This window comes from Camellia sinensis, chromosome 2 (assembly GCF_055761805.1).
Source record: "Camellia sinensis isolate YWXY chromosome 2, ASM5576180v1, whole genome shotgun sequence".
NCBI lineage: Eukaryota > Viridiplantae > Streptophyta > Magnoliopsida > Ericales > Theaceae > Camellia > Camellia sinensis.
Genome location: NC_138962.1, coordinates 224672824 through 224691100, shown reverse-complemented (window position 1 = coordinate 224691100; position 18277 = coordinate 224672824).

Below are 18277 nucleotides of genomic sequence, written 5' to 3'. Positions count from 1 at the left end.
GTGGAAGGCATTCTTACCGGCCTTCCAGGGAAGTCGGACGGGAAAAGCCGAGGCAAGAAGAGTCCCGAAGGACGCACCACATGAAGAATCCAGACCCCAAAGAACATCGACATGTTCAGGGGCAAGTACTCCACTTTGACACAACCCATGAAGAAAGGTCCAAACGGACCCACCACGAGGCCGAAAGCAGTGTACCAAAAAGACTAAAATCTAAAGACAGCCGAGCTCCAGGGAGGAGCAAAGAAGACTTAAGGGACTACCTCAAGAGGAGGCAGCAGAATGCAGAAGCCGAGGTAAACTCCCCAGTAAAACCAAAGACAGCCTTCTCGGTGGAACTGGACAAATTCGAACCACCCAAGAGGTTCAGTATGCCGAGGTTTCAAATCTATGATGGTAAGTCAGATCCAAACTTTCATGTCGGGCTATACCTAAATTCCATGGCATTATATAGCGGAAACGAGCCGTTGCTCTGCAAAGTATTCCCCTCATCCTTTGGGGAAATTGCATCCGATTGGTTCCATAAATTACCAAAAGGAAGCATAAAGACATGGGAGGGCCTGGCCGAGATGTTTGTAGCCAGGTTCGTGACCAACAAGCTGCAACCCCTGAGGGTTGATGCTTTGATGGCTCTAAGAATCACCAAGGAAGAAGGCCTTAGGGCCTATGCGAAGAGGTACTACGAGGTGTTCAACCGAATACCCGAATGCAACCAAGAGGTAGCGGTCGTGTCTTTCAAAAACGGCCTGAAAGATGACTGCCCGCTACGGAAGTCTTTGGCAAAAAAATTGCCAAAAAGCATGGAAGAACTCATGGCAAGAATTGAGAAATACGCCAGGGCCGAAGAAGATACATCGGGAAACAAAGAGGTGAAACAAGAAAAGGGAAACGGCTCGCCAAAGCGAGGCCGAGTCAACAATGGGCCGACCAAACAAGAAACAGAATTAAGAAATAAACAGGCGGTAACAACGGTATTCTGGATCCCAATCCATAAAGTCTTAGATCGGATTTGAAATCAACCTTATTTCAGGACTCCGGTAAGAGCACCGGGGGAATTCATGGGAAGGAACGTTGGTAGACGTTGTGCCTACCACAATGAAGAAGGGCATCCAACTCAAGGTTGCAGAGCCTTAAAAGCACACTTGGAGGACCTGGTAAGATAAGGTCTTCTGAGGGACCTGGTCGATGAAGCCAGGACAAGGGAAGAACAGGCAAGGTTGCCACAAGCACCAGCAGCACCCCCACCCCCAGCACAACTACCACAAGCAGGAGGACCGAGGGTGGTTAATGTGATCCACTCAAGGGTCAACGAAAACGAAGTCAGAGGGGAGACCCAGAGGGTAAGACATTTACAGCATGTCTACCAAGTCGGGGAAAAAAGACATCGGCCAGAAGAATGCCAAGGGCCGATCATAGCCTTTACTGAAGCCGACCTGGAATTAGTCCAACATCCGCACAATGATGCCTTGGTAGTATCCCTCCAGGTTGGGGAATACCAAGTGAAACGCATCTTAATAGATCAAGGCAGCTCTTGTGACATCATGTACGTCAGATGTTACAAGGAGCTGGGCCTTCACCCTGATGACTTAGAACAATCCAACGGCCCGATGGTCGGCTTTAATGGAACGCCGACGTGGCCACTGGGCGCAACAAGCTTGGAAGTACAAGCCGACACTAAGAAGGTCAAAACGGAATTTCTGGTAATTGACACACCCTCACCATACAACATCATCTTGGGAAGACCGTGGTTGCATGCAATGGGGGCAGTTCCCTCAACGTTGCATCAACTACTTCGGTTCCCAATAGAGCATGGGATTGAAGAGATCAGAGGAGATCAACTGCAGGCAAAAAATTGCTCCATGGCGGCAATGAAGTCCACCTGCAGCATACGAGAACCAGGGAAAGTCGAAATCGAAGATGAAGCCATAGAAGTCTTGGAAGATGTCGGCAAAGAACCAGCCGAGAAAAGCGAAGAGGCGCTAAAGAAAATCCTCGTCCAGGAGGGCGACGAAGAACGATTTTTTCTTCTCGGCTCAGGCTTAGCTAGAGAAGAGGAACAAGAACTGGAAGATTTTTTAAGGGCAAACATAGAGGCGTTCGCCTGGACACCTTATGAAATGCCTGGCATTGACCCCGAGGTCACTTGCCACAGTCTGAATGTCGACAGATCGGCAAAACCTGTGATTCAACGAGCCAGAAGGCCGACGTTGATGCACGTCGAAGCAGTAGAGGAAGAGGTAGACAGACTCCTTGAAGCCAGGGCCATCCGAGAAGTTCAGTACCCAACATGGCTGTCCAACACAGTAGTAGTAAAAAAGAAGAATGGCAAGTGGAGGGTTTGTGTAGACTTTACCAGCCTCAACAAAGCTTGCCCCAAAGACAGCTTTCCTCTGCCCAAAATCGACCAACTGGTAGACGCCACTTCGGGACATGAAAGGATGAGTTTTTTAGATGCATACAGAGGGTACCACCAGATTGCTATGTACCCTCCAGATGAGGAGAAGACCGCGTTCATCACCCCGAAAGGCCTGTACTGTTACAAGGTAATGCCTTTTGGGCTGAAAAACGCAGGAGCAACCTATCAGAGGTTAGTGACAAAGATGTTTAAACACCTGATTGGCAAAACAGTAGAAGTTTACATCGATGACATGGTCGTAAAGACCAAGGAATCAAAAGGTCATATTGCCGACCTAAAAGAGGTCTTTGACATACTCAAAAGATATCGGCTCCGACTCAACGTCTCAAAGTGTGCCTTTGGAGTTGGGTCAGGTAAATTTCTAGGATATCTGGTAACAAGAAAGGGCATTGAGGCCAGCCCAGACCAAATCAAGGCCATCCTGGAACTACAGAGTCCGACATCGGCAAAGCAAGTTCAAGTGCTCACTGGAAGGGCCGCAGCCCTAAACCGATTCATCAGCAGAAGCTCAGACAAGTGCAGACCCTTCTTTAACCTGGTGAAAAAAGCCACAGACTTCCTATGGACAGAAGAATGTGAAGCTGCCTTAGCCGACCTAAAAAAGTACTTGACCACAACCCCGGTCCTTTCTAACCCAGTTCCAGGGGAGGAATTGTTTTTGTACTTAGTAGTCTCTGAACACGCAGTCAGTGCAGTGCTAATCTGAGAGGAAAAAGGGGAGTAGAAGGCTGTCTATTATGTAAGTAAGACTTTGGCTGACGCAGAAACAAGATACCTACCACTGGAAAAATTAATGCTAGCCTTGGTAATGGCTTCAAAGAAATTGAGCCATTACTTTCAGGCACACAAGATTGTGGTCCTAACAGAGCACCCACTGAAGTCCTTGTTACATCAAGGAGACTTAACAGGAAGGATAGCAAAATGGGCAGTAACACTGGGCCAGTTTGACCTCGAATTTAGGCCGAGAACAGCAATAAAGGGCCAAGTTTTGGCCGACTTCGTCGCAGAACTCACACTTGAAGCCATCACACCTCGGGCTCCGTCGAGCCAAGATGAGCATCGCCCCAACAAGCAAAAAGAATCCCAGTCAAAGAAAAAAAAGCAAGAGAAAGAAAAGCTCAGACCATGCAGCATCTACATCGGCGATTCATTCAGACTATTAGTCGATGGAAGTTCAAACCGCCAGGGAGCAGGAGCAGGAGTACTGCTGATATCTCCAGATGGAGAAATTGTAGAACAGTCCATCCGTCTGGGGTTCAAAGCCTCCAACAATGAAGCAGAATATGAAGCATTAATTGCAGGGCTAAAGCTAGCAGCAGCAGCAGAGGCAGACGAGGTAATTGTTTTTTGTGATTCACAACTCATTGTTAACCAGTCAACAGGAGAATTTGCAGCCAGAGACGAAAGAATGTCGGCATATGCAAAGGAAGTCGTCCGACTGGCAGCCCTATTTCAGAACTGCAGATTACTCCAAGTTAGCCGAGATGACAACACCCACGCCGACGCGTTGGCTAACCTGGCCAGTTCAATTCAAACTGGAAAAACAAGGACAATTATGATCGATTATATGTCGGCCCCGAGCATAGACAAACAGAGCACCAAACAAGAAGCAATGTGCGTGGGCCTGGGACCAAGCTGGATGGATGCAATCATTGCATTCCTAAAAGAGGGGAAGCTGCCAGAAGACCATAAAGAAGCACATAAAATTAGACTGAAATCGGCCAGATTCAGTCTAACAGCAGAAGGCCATCTCTACAGGAGGTTCTTCACTGGACCACTTTTAAGGTGCGTACACCCTTTGCAGGTTGAAGATTTTCTTTACGAGATTCATGAAGGAATTTGTGGAAGCCATACTGGGGGCAGATCGTTAGCCCACAGGGCCATTACCCAGGGGTATTGGTGGCCCTACATGCAAAAGGATGCCGAAACCTATGTAAAGAAGTGTGAACAATGTCAAAGGTTTGCACCTTTGATACATCAGCCAGCTGCCGACCTAAACCCAGTATCCAGCCCTTGGCCGTTTACCCAATGGGGCATGGATCTGGTTGGACAACTTCCCCAAGCAACTGGGCAGAAAAAATACTTACTAGTAGCAACAGACTATTTTACAAAATGGATAGAGGCAGAACCTCTTGCCAAAATCCGAGATATGGACGTCAAGAATTTTATATGGAGAAACATTATCACCAGATTTGGGATTTCAAGAGCAATAGTTGCCGACAACGGAACACAGTTCAACAGCAAACTTATCAAAAACTTTTGTGCAAAATTCAAGATCAAGAATTATTTCTCAACACCAAGTTTTCCTCAAAGCAATGGGCAAGCAGAGGCATCCAACAAAGTAATCCTGGATGGAATAAAGAAGAGGCTGCAGGTAGCAAAAGGAAAGTGGGTGGACGAGTTGCCCAACGTACTTTGGGCATATCGGACTACACCGAGAAGTTCAACAGGAGAATCCCCCTTTGCCATGGCCTATGGCACAGAAGCAGTCATCCCATTAGAGATCGGCATCCCAGGGATCAGAACCCAGGGAGTAAAGAATGGCACCAATGACATACTCTTAGCCCGAGACCTGGATTTGTTGGAAGAACGAAGAGAGAAAGCTGCAATTCAGCTCGCAGTATACCAGCAACAGCTTGCCAAAGCTTATAACAAGAAGGTTAATCCAAGAGATTTTCAAGTTGGCGACCTAGTCCTAAGAAAAGTCGTCGGGAACAAGAAGGATCCCAGGGAAGGCAAGCTTGGCCCAAACTGGGAAGGACCCTACAGAATTACTTCAGTATTAGGCAATGGAGCTTATCGGCTTGAGGACAATGAGGGCAAAGCATTGCCCAGACCTTGGAATACTTGTAATTTGAAATTTTTCTATCATTAGATAAACATCATTGTTTGGCCGATATCATCAATAAAGTCTTTTCAGAATCCTTTCAACATGTATGATTGATAAAGTTATGCATTGATGTTTATTGAAGACATAATTAATGTGAACCCAAGTCAAACTCAGGAAAAGCTAGGCCGAGATTATTCCTTATCTTCACTTGTTGAAATTTGTAGCAGTTTACAAGTCGAAGTTAAGCCGAGATTATTCCTTAATTCACTTGTTGAAATTTGTAGCAATTTACAAGTTGGAATTAAGCTGATTCCTTATCTTCACTTGTTGAAATTTGTAGCAATTTACAAGTCGAAGTTAAGCCGAGATTATTCCTTAATTCACTTGTTAAAATTTGTAGCAATTTACAAGTTGGAATTAAGCTGATTCCTTATCTTCACTTGTTGAAATTTGTAGCAATTTACAAGTTGAAGTTAAGCCGAGATTATTCCTTAATTCACTTGTTGAAATTTGCAGCAATTTACAAGTTGGAATTAAGCTGATTCCTTATCTTCACTTGTTGAAATTTGTAGCAATTTACAAGTTGAAGTTAAGCCGAGATTATTCCTTAATTCAGTTGTTGAAATTTGTAGCAATTTACAAGTTGGAATTAAGCTGATTCCTTATCTTCACTTGTTGAAATTTGTAGCAATTTACAAGTTGAAGATAAGCCGAGGTTATTGCTTAAGTTCTCGTAAGCAATATGAGGGTTGCTTAAACCCTAGGGAAGATGCTTAACACTTGTTGAAATTTGTAGCAATTTACAAGTTTATGTTAAGCTGACATATGATCACCCACTGAGTATACAGAAATTTACAGGTTGAAATAAAGGCTAAGTATATTGTTTACCACTTGTTGAAATTTATAACAATTTACAAGTAGGATAGATCGAGATCACTGTTTGATACTTATTTGAGAAGAAACTTGCAAAGTTTACATTCAGGAATATATGTTTTATACTTGTTAAAATTTATGAAAAGTTTACAGGTCAGTATCTTGCCGAAGTAAAAGTTTTATAGTTATACCCGAGGTATGTAACCCCGAGAAGATTGCACAAAGGAAGCAACATGAAGAAGCATGCAAAAAATTTTTAAGTACAAGACTATTCAGAAGCAGTCAACAGAACATCACAAGATTAAAACATCCAGAGGAAGAACTGTTGCAGTTACATATTGAAAAAACCACGTCGGCCAAAAGAAGGAGTTTTGCATTATCCAGAAAGTAAAAGAGTACAAAACGCAAAAAACAGAAAAAGAAGGAAAAAGGTACAAAAGACATTTTTTCAAGATTCTTCAGTGTTAGCCACTGCAGGGACTGGGACCGCGGACGATTCTGGTGGTACCTCGTCGGCCACTTTTTCCGCTTGTATCTCGGCATCAATCTCTGCGATTGTTGACTCAACACTTCTTTCTATCAAGAGAAGATTGGACGATAGCTGCCCAGCGACAGTTTCCTTGGTTGCCTCCTCGGCCTCATCACCCTCCTCATCCAAGGTTAAGTCCATAACCTGCTCTGTAGGAGGAGGGGACTTGGCTTCGACGGCATCCTTGGGTTTTCTCACCAAGGCTTCTTCATTGACCTCTTTATCTTCATCCTCAGCATCAGCATCAGATTCTGATTCACCTTCAGGTGGAGGTGGAGGAAATGGCAAAGGGATGGCATCAGCATTCCGAAGGGGCGAGTCAACAGGGAGATCAAGCTTCTTTATCAGGGACATCCAACCTAGGGAAAATCCCCTGTTGCATGCCTGCCTGACTTGAAGCTTATAATCTTCTGCGACGTCGGCCATACCTTGGGCGTAGGCCTTTTCATCGGCCTCTTTGACTTCGGCCTCTTTGGTGGCCAAAGCTTGCTGGAGTTCTTTCTCCGCTTGGGCCTTCTGAACCTCGGCCTCAGCAACTTTTCTAACGGCCTCAGCAGATTCGGCCTTCTCAAGAGCTAAAGTTTGAACTTTAGTTGCAGCCTCGGCTTGATCCTCCAGTTTTTTCATTTTTGCTTCAAGGGACTTTATCTCTTTCTTCATGGAAGATGCTTCCCTTTTCATATCAACCAACCTTTGACGATTTTCAAAAGATTGCATTGAAAATGAATGGGCATGCTGAATGGCCTGCAGAAAAACAGAAGTGTTAGACAGTACTCTCAGTAAAGAACGGAAGAAAAAATCACAAGTACAAACATAAATACTTACTTGGATGGAGTGTTGGAGCATGAGAGCGTAATTCTCATACTCACTAAGCTTAGCATTTCGCTCCAAGTCATTCGGAAGGAGAAGAGCAGTGCTGAGGGCGACACCAACGTTAATGTCGTCAGCACTTTCACTAGCCATAATGGGCCTATCCTCCAGGGATAGATCAGGGGCCCAGGGGACGTCGGGCTTCTTTGAAGCCGAGGTCGTCGCGGACGATGACCTCGCCTTCTTCGATTGTGTAGACCCTGAGGGTTGGCCCTCAGCAGACCTCTTGGTGGAAGTAGAGGCTGATTTTTTGCTTTCTGCCAGTTTAGAAATCGGCAAGACATCCTCAGCTTCGGCATCTGTAGCCTTGGCCTTAGGCTGAGCCTTTTTAACTCTCTTTGGTTTTGGTGGGAGCATTGATGGCGTTGGCGCAGCTTCGGCGTCAGTTGGAAGATCGGCGAGAAGGTCTTGAACGACAGGCCTTGGACGAACCATCTCGGCAGTCTTTACAAGCCTTCGTCGACGTTTACGTTCAGGAATTGGTATTAAATAGGGGGCCGAAGTCGATAGAAGATCGACAGGATCAGATGTAGACTCTTGGTCTGTTCGTGATGTTGAAGCGGTTTGAGTTGTGGCAGTAGGCGGGGAAAGGCTTTTCTTCCTTTTCTTTGGGATATCGGGTAAAGTGGATTTATATGTGGGGATGAAGTTTAGTAATACTGGGGCTTTTCGTTTATGAATTGGGAGGTTAAGGAGTGTTTTCAGATCTGTTCCTGGGAAGAAGGATTGACGGAAATTTTTCGGTGGCTGACGAAGATCTGCAGGACAAAGAAACAGACGTCAGAAACAAAAAATATTAAAGATTTAAATAAAAACAACTAAGTGTTAACTCAGGGCTCTTACTTTTGCCCTCTGTAACTGTTCGAGGTAGAGAGTAGAGGTGAACATCTTCATCTGGGCCAAATTCCCAATTTCCAGAAGCAATGACAAAATCATCTCCAGCCCCCTTGTTGGAGTCTGGGAGGTCGGCTACAATTTTGTACTGAGTAGATCTCGGCTTAAGGTAATAAACGAAACCCCTATCCTTCAGGTCAAGAGGGCACATGGTATAGCAGTATTGAAGGTCAGCCAGGGTAATTCTAAGGTTCTCTTGCCTAGCTAAAGCTATAATACCATTAATCACCCTATAAGAGTTGATAGTAAGTTGCATGGGGTTCAGCCTGTAGAAATAAAGAACTTCACGAAAAAGGGGATCAAGTGGAAGCCGAAGTCCACATTCGGTAAAAGCTACTATAGGGAAAGGCATTGTATGATCTGTGGGCATGATGGTATCATTATCCCCAGCTAGTTTAAGATGAACATCGGCTGGGATAGAGAATTCCTGCCTAAAGTATTCCAGTTTTGTTGGGGTATTTACCCTATGCCTCCACATACCCATTATGTTGGCTTAAGCTAAGAGAAATATGTTTCAGAAGATGGGCGTTTTTAAGAAGGATTACAAGAGCCTCGGCAAAGATCCAGGAAAGGGCTGATAGGGCTTGTTTCAGTTTTCCCTAAATTTGAAGGTTCTACGCACAAAACCCAAACCTAAGAACTATAAAGGTCAAGATCGAAGGCACAGATCTGGGACAGATGCGAAAAACAGAAAACAGAAACAAAGTTTCAGATTCAAGAACAGAGGTATAGCTCTCAGAAACAATATAGATACAGAAGTAAAAAAAAAAATAAAAAAAATCAAGAACAGTGGCAAGAAGAATGGTGAAAAAGTATAGAAGTTCAAGGTGTAGCCACAAATCGAGGTACAAATAAATCCAAGGCTTCGAACAAGATCAGTAATGGCAACAGGCAGACAAAAGCACATAAAGAGAAATTAACATTAAAGGGAATGAATCTTACCGGAACAAATGAAGCCGGGGCAATGTTCGCCGAGCTCAGAAACCGGTCGCAACAGCAAAGAAGGCTTCGCAAGAATGAGGAATTGAGAGCAGTTCCAGAAAAGAGATCGAAGCAATGGCAGATTCGAAGAAGAAAGAGCTTTCAGAGAGAGAAAGAGCAAGAAGACAGAATGAAAAAGTGAAGGAAAAATAGAGGCAAAGGAAAATTTTTGTCAAAAACGTGAAACGGCGGCAAAAATAGGGCAATTATTACGCCTAGAGCAGCGCACGCGTCAGACGGCGCAGACGAACGAACAGACAGCTTTCAGGCGCGTCACCGACACGCACCAATGAAGACAAAACACATGAAAGGAACGGTTAGATATGCATGACAGCTCATGCGCGTGGGAGAGTACGATCGAAGACTTGTTCTCCGAAGAGAACACATCGGCTGAAAGTGGATAATCTTGGCTAATCAGTTTTTGAGCCATTACTCAGAAAAGAAGTGACAAAATATCGGAATAGGTTCCATCACCTCAGAATGCCGCGGTAATAGAACCTAGGGGGCAGTTGTGGGGATATATTTTCTGAATACCAACACGTGGCATGATGACGCCGACGTGTCAGCCGAGGTGCCACGTGTCGTGGTAGTTAAGCCGAGAAGATCTCGGAGTTGCCGAGGTTATACCCGAAGATATCGGAATCCGAGATAAGCAGATAAGGGACAAGAGTCCTAAGGCAAAGAGGGGACTTAACCAAGATAAGGATAAAGCTCTTAGGGAGTTTATCTTTATCTCTTAAAGAGTCCAAAGTAAGCACTAAAATTGGAGTTCATAGAAGTCATACTTCAAGTGGGACTTGGATTGAGTATATTATAAAAGAGAGGCACCCCCGTGGGTCTAAGGTATGCAATTTATGTTTTGAGTATTCAGTTTAGCACTTGATTTATTTTTGAGAGATATACTGACTTGATCGTCGGAGTGCCCCCGGGTGGAAGAACCACCGCCGGAGCTTTTTCTTTCTGTTACAGGTTGCTAAAGCCATCTATTCTGCCTGTGCTCTCCAGTTGATCACTAAACGGGCAGTGTGGTCAGATTTTCACCCACACAGATAATATTTATTTTTTGTCACTTTTTAATTAAGTGTGATTATATATATATATATATATATATATTTTTTAATCACACTTTGTAATTAAATGTGATTATATATATATATATTTTTTAATTAAGTGTGATTATATTTAGTATTTATTTATATATATATATATATAGTAATATCCATAGTGGAACAAATCAAACCCCCTCTCTCCTCGTCTCCCCGTCTACCCCTCTCACTACTCACTGAGCAATAGCTAGGGTTTTATTATCTTTCTCTCCCCTGTAGAAACCCTAGCGTTGAAACTCCCATCCCCAATAACAACAATCACCATCAGTGTTGGATTTGCCATCACCGATCCGCTGCTATTACCCATCGCGCAGCACCTCCTTCTGCCGCAGAACTACCACCTCAGTGCCGACGATGGCAGATCTTGAAGGACGACCAAACCCTAGAGAGCTACGGGTAATTAAACACCCTAACTATGTTTTGTATGTATTTTATAGTTCTTTAGATGAATGTAAATATTCTCAGTTATTCCATCTTTTTTCATCTTCTTCTTTTTTTTTTCTTTTTTTTTTCCCTCTCTCTCTAGATTTTACAGGAATAAATTCATTCTTAGGTTAGAAGATCCCATTAGATTGAGTTTGATTTGATTTCACTTTGTTGTGTTTCTTGATCAATTTCATGCTAGTTTATTGAAATCTGTATGTATCTATTGATTTCTTGTTCTTGCTTGGGGCCTGTATGATTAGAAATTTGATCTTGAGAACTCAAAGCTTGTTAGGGTTTTTGCTAATTTCTCTTAGAAATACACAGATATGATCTTAGACGCCATACAGTTGATGGAAATAATTTGACAGTAAATCTGTGTAGTGTGGTTGGCAGTTTCTATTAAGAGATGAAATGGTGATGTTGTCAGATTACCTTGGAAACAAAAGAATTGACTTAATAAATTATTCAATATTTCTAAAGCAATATTTTATTTTATTCTATTTAAAGATTGACACTTTATTTTTAAAAATTTTAACACAAAAATAATAGATTTCAAAATTTAAACTAATAACTACTCATTTAAAACGCTACTTAAATTTTCTTTAGAAACATTAAATAATTTCTCGATTGACTTAGGAAATACTCAAAAAGTATATGAGTAGTTGCTAGCGTTGATATAGTAATGTTTCAACTAATTCTTTGAAGAGGAAACATGGGCATTAAAGAGTGTGCATCGCCATCGGTTGTTCTCTTTGGATCATGCTGGAAAGTAAAATGGTAATCATTGCATATATACATATTATGGGTCCATTTGGGAAGAAAGATTTATAGCTAAAAATTTTAAAAGTAATTATAAATTATCATTTCACTCTCTATTTTTTACACATTATTTTATAAAAATTTAAAATAGTCAATTTCTAAATGAACCCTATATATATGTCATGGGGGTGTAAGGTGATACATATAAAGAAATACACAGTGAGTGTTTTGTATGTGGTAACATTGTGTGCAAATGGGAAAGCAACACTGTATTTGTGTATATTATCTCTATGAGGGTATGAGATTGAGAGCAATAACAGTAAAGGGTGTGAGAAAATACTAAGGAATTATATTTGTCTCATCATTGTAATTGTTATATTATTCAGTAGATTACTTCTCACTCATCCTAGACGTAAATATTTTTGCCAAATCACATAAAATTTTGTGTTCTCTATTTTTCTTGTAACTATTTTATTTTTAATTGCTTTCATTGCTATAGGTGATATTTATGGAAAATGCAACATGACAGGTGATGCTTCTATGGATCTTGATTTGTTTGTGAGGATTCATTGATACCACACAATTGTGATTTGGTTATTTCTATAACAATCCTGGTTTTGACCCGTCATTTATAGTATTTCAGAATAAGGTTGGTATGGTTATTCATATCTTGTTTCCCTTGTTTTCCCCTTATTGTGATTACCGGGTTGTAGTGGTGCGTTTGAAACAGGTTGATTGCTTGTTTTTCCAAACACTTGATTGCTTCTCCGCTCGAGCGGGCATTCTTGTGCTCGAGCGGGCTTCACTGATTTTGCTCCTCCGCTCGAGTGTCCATTCTCGTGCTCAAGCGGGGCCCTTCGTCTGCAAAAATTCTGGAATACGTATTCTATGCTCGAGCGCCACTTTTCAAGCTTGAGTGGACTTTTGTGTCTGACGCTCGAGCGTCAGTTTCCACGCTCGAGCGGACTGTGCGTCTTTATAAGGTTGCAGCATGCTGAAAATGTCACTTTTTGCTTTTCTTTCTCTTCTGTCTCTTCCTTTCCGCCATTGTTAGGGTTTCTTGGACCAAAAAGCTTGGGTTTCATCTAGTTACACCCATTTTCTATCCCTAGTCCTATAGATGAAAAAGTAGAGGGTCGCGAGGGCTTTATTTTGATCTGAGTGGATCGTGTTTTCGTCGTCGGCAGATTTTTGAATTTTCTCCTCTTTGCTCCAAGAGGTAGGGATTCTTGAGCTTCTCTTCAATACTTCTTTATAAATAGACTTGTGGTATTTTCATTACATTCAAAAAAGCATAGTTGGTGGTTGATTTTGTTAAAAAGCATATGGGTGGATTTGGGTCTATAATGGTGGGTTTATGGGTTTATTTGTACTTGGTTGTAGGTTTATGTATAATCGGTTGTGGGTTACAAATCAAGTTTAAGATGTTGTAGACCGCTCGAACTTCCTCCTCACGCCCCCCTTTCGGAGAGGACGCAGATTGGGTTCATAGCAACTACAGTTCGGACTCTTGTCACGGTTCTAAATCTAATCTCACAAAGTGCAATGTAAGACTGATAAATCACCAAAGAGTCCAAATCCGGCAAATCGTTTTGGAAAATCAATTTTTATCAAAAAGCGCCAAACATGGACTGCTTTGCCAGATTTCAGAGTCGCCACCTAAATATTTTGTTTTGGAAAATTTAGGAAACCTTGACTCGTGCCTAAGGCCACGTGTCCGTCATCACCAAAGTTGCCTCAACTCGGGAACTTGGGTACGAGAGGGGAAGGTTCTGAAATGAGCACCCCCACTCGCCCGATCAAAGATCGGCCTCTACTAACATGATATGTTGTTTTTGAAAACACATGTGTTTTTATTCCGGTTATTAATCTAGAATTACTATGTGATGCGCACAGCATATAAGTATAGACTAAATCACTTAATTTGGAACAAAACATCTCATGTTTGTTTGTGAAAATGGTTTGAAAGTGCTACTTGCAAGTAGGCTAAAGCGTGGATTTGCCACTCTCAAGTGGGCTTTAAAACAACATGATTTTGCCACTCCGCAAAGTGGATTTAAAACGCACATTCGATGAATTGTTCCAATTCAAGCAATGAAGCCTTCATCCACAGGCATTCATGCAGTTAATCACTTAAGCACATAGCCTCATGGCAAGCATGCTATCATGGCAGTCACTTACACGCATGCAAGGATGCTAAAGCATAAACACTCACAGTGTATTCCGAGCCAAAACAGAAGCTAGTTGGTAATCAATGCATGATCCTAGCTATATCAACAATGCCTAATGCAACACATGAAAAATACAACTAAGTAGGCTCAGTTAGCTAAGATGGCATATGAATACAACACTTGATAACATGCATTGAAACACGTATTCAAGTAAATGTATTGAAATACAATGCAGTTTGAATGATGTGCCGAGCCCGGTGCATGCAAGACAAATGAATGATGCACGCATGCAAAATATAAATATGCTAATTAAAACATACCCTAATCTAACCACTGAAAGTGGGTAAATGAAAGGAAGAAAGAAATGGGGTTGGAAGACATGCACACACGTACGCACGCATCCTTATTACAACATTTGCCCTATCGACGGAGGGTTCGAATAATTAGCTAACTAGCTATGCTAATTAAACTAATTTTTACAAACCAACACTAATTAACTATTCCTAGTCAACTAATTATTACAAAGCAAATCGATTAATTAAGCACATTAACTAATTAAGTACAAAACTGACGAATTAACTAACTAAGTAAAGTAACTAAAGCAGTTAAAAGAGGTCCTTGGGGCGAGGGGTGCATGCGTGCTTGATCGCCTCATTCGGAAATCCATTACTACGCCCAGAATTGCCTCTATTTGCATTTGATTTGATCTCTGAAAAGTGCGCTAACTTCTAGATTGCTTCTGCTCCAACATGGGGACCTCCTGGTGGGCTGCTGACCAGAAAAGGGGGTTGTAGACCAGAAAAAGTGGTCGGTCGACCACCTCTACTGGTCGGCCGACCAGTTAATTTGCCAAGCTCCAGTTTTGCTGCAACAAAGAACAACAAGGGGCATAACAGTGTATTTGCAAGATATGTGTGCAAATACGCATCACAATGGCCGAGAAGCCAAGTTTGCACAAGTCAATGTCAATGAATGCACAAATAACACATAAGGGCCTCCACCTTTGTCATGCTTGATCAAGAGGTTCGGTGACCAAGAAATGCTACACGTTTCATCACTTTAAGTATGAAACGTGTGACATTCCTCGTGTTTGGATTAACGTCCAATCCAAACACATGCAACGCAAACAAGATGATCAACCTTCAATGCTAAAGTGACATGCGCAAGACTCTATCATGTAAGTAATGCATGCGTGGCATGTTTAAAAGCTAAGGCATCAAAGCTAATGAAACATATTACACATGAGGCATGCACTATCAATCTCAAATGGTCAAACCAAACCTGGACAGAGGTCAAACATGCCAAAACAACGGCTGAAATATGTTAAGATCAAGGCATATAACACAAGGAGAACATGCTCATTTGATGGCTCATTAACAATGCACAGAGACACAACTCTCAAAAGCTCTCAAGAAATGAAAGAAGTGAGAACATAACACACGTACATGCTCTGAAATAACATTTTAAACGATGCCCAAACATGCAACCATCACAAATATAGCATAGTAGGGTGCTCAAAACTCAAGACAAACTAAGGTACTTGCACCATAGCCATATCAAGCAAGCCCCAAAGGGCTAAGATGACACAAAACAGTCCCAAGGAAGGTCAAAACAATGCCAAAACATGCATGGAGTAGAGCTAACACATGTTAGAATGAGAGGCATAAAGTATGACGCATGCAAGGCCAATGAGTGGGATTACACTACACATACCAAAACCAAGCATGAGATGACTTTACCAACAAAAATCAGAGTTGTAACATGGTAAAATAACACCAAAAACATGCTGGGATGGTAGCCCCTAAAGCTTAGGCAAGCATGCATACATATTGGGTCATAAGTGAAGCATAAGGCTCAATCCTCAAACACAACAAAGGGATGATAAATGCAAGAATATGGCAGAGGTATATGGTCTGAAATAACATGCCAAATGATGCCATGCCATGCAAAAAACTCAAATATGACATGCTAGAGATCTCAAAGCTTAAGGCTAACAAAGCCAAATGCACTATAGCTATGCAAAGCCAAGCATGCATGACCAAGACCACTCAAATCAGACCTAAAGCATGTTAATTGAGGCCAAAAATGTACTGGAGTAAAGCATATGCATGCTAGATCAATAGGCCAAAACACCAAACAAGCTAGGCTAGTGACCAAGCTTGCACTATAAGTGCATAAACCATGCAAGAGGTGACCTTGTCGACCAAAATTAGAGCTAAGGCATGCCAAACTATGAGTACAAGCTTGCTGGAGCAGAGCCGAAACATGCTAAAGTGATAGGCCAAAACACCAAGTGAGCTAGGCAAGCATGCAAGATTGCACTACAAGTGTGTGAAGCATGCAAGAGGAAACCAAACCAACCAAAGACAAAGTTATGACATGGCAAATAATGGGTAAAAACATGCTTGAACTAAGCAAATTCAAGGCACAAAAACATGCTACTTTGTAAGGCTACAAGTAGGATTATACTACAAGTGCAATAAGCATGCAAGAGGTGACCAAGATAGCCAAAACAGAGTTAAGGTAGGTCTGAAAAGTCACAAAAATGAGACTAAACAAAGCCACTAAGAAGTAGAAACAGATGCTCTTTTGATGGGCCATCAACACATGAAAACAAGAGAAAATGAGGGGGGACAACCCCCACCTATTTGGAACCTCAAAACCACCTTTCTACAACTAAAATTTCTTTGAGTTTCAGTGGTAAGAAATCCTAAAAGAGGTGGTCCCAATAGCTTTAAAAGATAGCAAGAAGTTAAGAAAATAAGGCACAAGAGAGTGAGAGACACCCCTAACTCAAACAAGGCCTCAAACAACTTTTTTAAACACTTCAAAAAAAAGGTTTTTGCAGTTGAAGGTTAAGCCAAAAGAAACATGCAAAGGTGGCTAAGTATGCAATCAAAACAAAGCTTTAAAAGAGGGAATATGACTCACCCTTGAAGAACAACAAGAACAGCCACTTTTGAGGCAAAACCAAGCCAAATCACTCAAATGCAACCTCCAAGAACCTCAGCTCAAGAGTGAAGGTGTTTCACTAGGTGTTTAGTGCAAAAGTGTGTACAAAACTTACTTTAAAGCACAAAATAGCACAAATATAGAGAGAGATGGAGAAATCAAGAGAGAGAGAGATATGTTTAGCCCTAATCCAAATTTCTAAACCTTGAACAAGAGGGAGGAAGCTCCCTTATATAGAATTTCATGCCTCAAGCTTGTTAGACAAGCTAGAGGCTTGGTGCAATCCCTCCATACACGTGCATGGAGGATGCCTTCTGTGCCCAAACGCTGGCACAGTTGGCAAGGAAAATATCTACAGAAAAAGCAGAAAGGCCGCCGACCAGTTAAAGTGGTCGACCGACTACTCCCCTTAGTCGATCGACCACCAAAAGTGGTCCACAAGGAATAAAACTGGTCGGCAAGGGAGAAAGAGGGTCTACAGAGAGAGTAGAAGGTGGTGGCAGGCTGCCGGCCACCTTACGTGGTCCACAGACCACCCACCCTAGCTGACCGACCACCAAAAGTGGCTGGCAAGGAAGAAAAGTGGTCTACACCCCTGTTCCACCCTTTAGGCAAAGGGTAACAAGGTTTGGTTCAAAAACAAACCAAAAAGGAAGAAAGACAAGAGTCCGCAAGACAAGGCACTTAGCCGAAAGCCCCAAAAACTAGTCTACGGGCCACCACAAGTGGCCTACGAGAGGGAAAGATAGCCTACGGCTATAAAAAGTGGCCTACAGGCCTTTGTTTCCCTCTAGGAAAAGACAGCAAGGCATGGTCCAAAAACCAGGCCAAGAGGAGAAAGTCAAGAGGTCTCGAGACAAGGCGCTCAGCTGAAGGCTCCGGAAACTCAAAGCGAGCACAAACATGCACAATCACCGAGTGCACAGACGATGACGTCTGAGTCTTAAAGTTGGTAAAAAATGGGGTGTCTATAGATGCGAATTGGGAAGGTTTGGTATATCATTTGTTACTTTGAAATGTCAAAGAGAAGTTTAATGTTTGAATAGATATGGGGTTGTGTTATGGTAGTTTACGAATAATTGAGGTATTTGGGTTAATGTTGGTGGATGTATCCATTTTGGTGCTTGTTGGGATGTGGGGAAGTAAGGTTTGATTTTCAAAATAAAATGAACAAGTTATTTTTGTAAACCTTGAGGGTTTGTGATGAGCGGGATGGTGGGACTTTCCTATGGGCTTATCTATTGCTTCGGATTATGTGGTTGACATCTAGAGTTTTGTCCTTGGCCATCGGTAGAGGGTGGTGTTGCTTGTTGCTAGAGATGGTCTATGAATACTATTGTAGGATGGGTTATGAGATGTAACACGTGGTGTTGTCTTTGATAAATGAACATCGTGAATAGACGATTCTATTGTTGAACTGTAGATTCTGTTGTTTAATTGAGAAATAGTTATTAACTAGTTATATCTTGATGT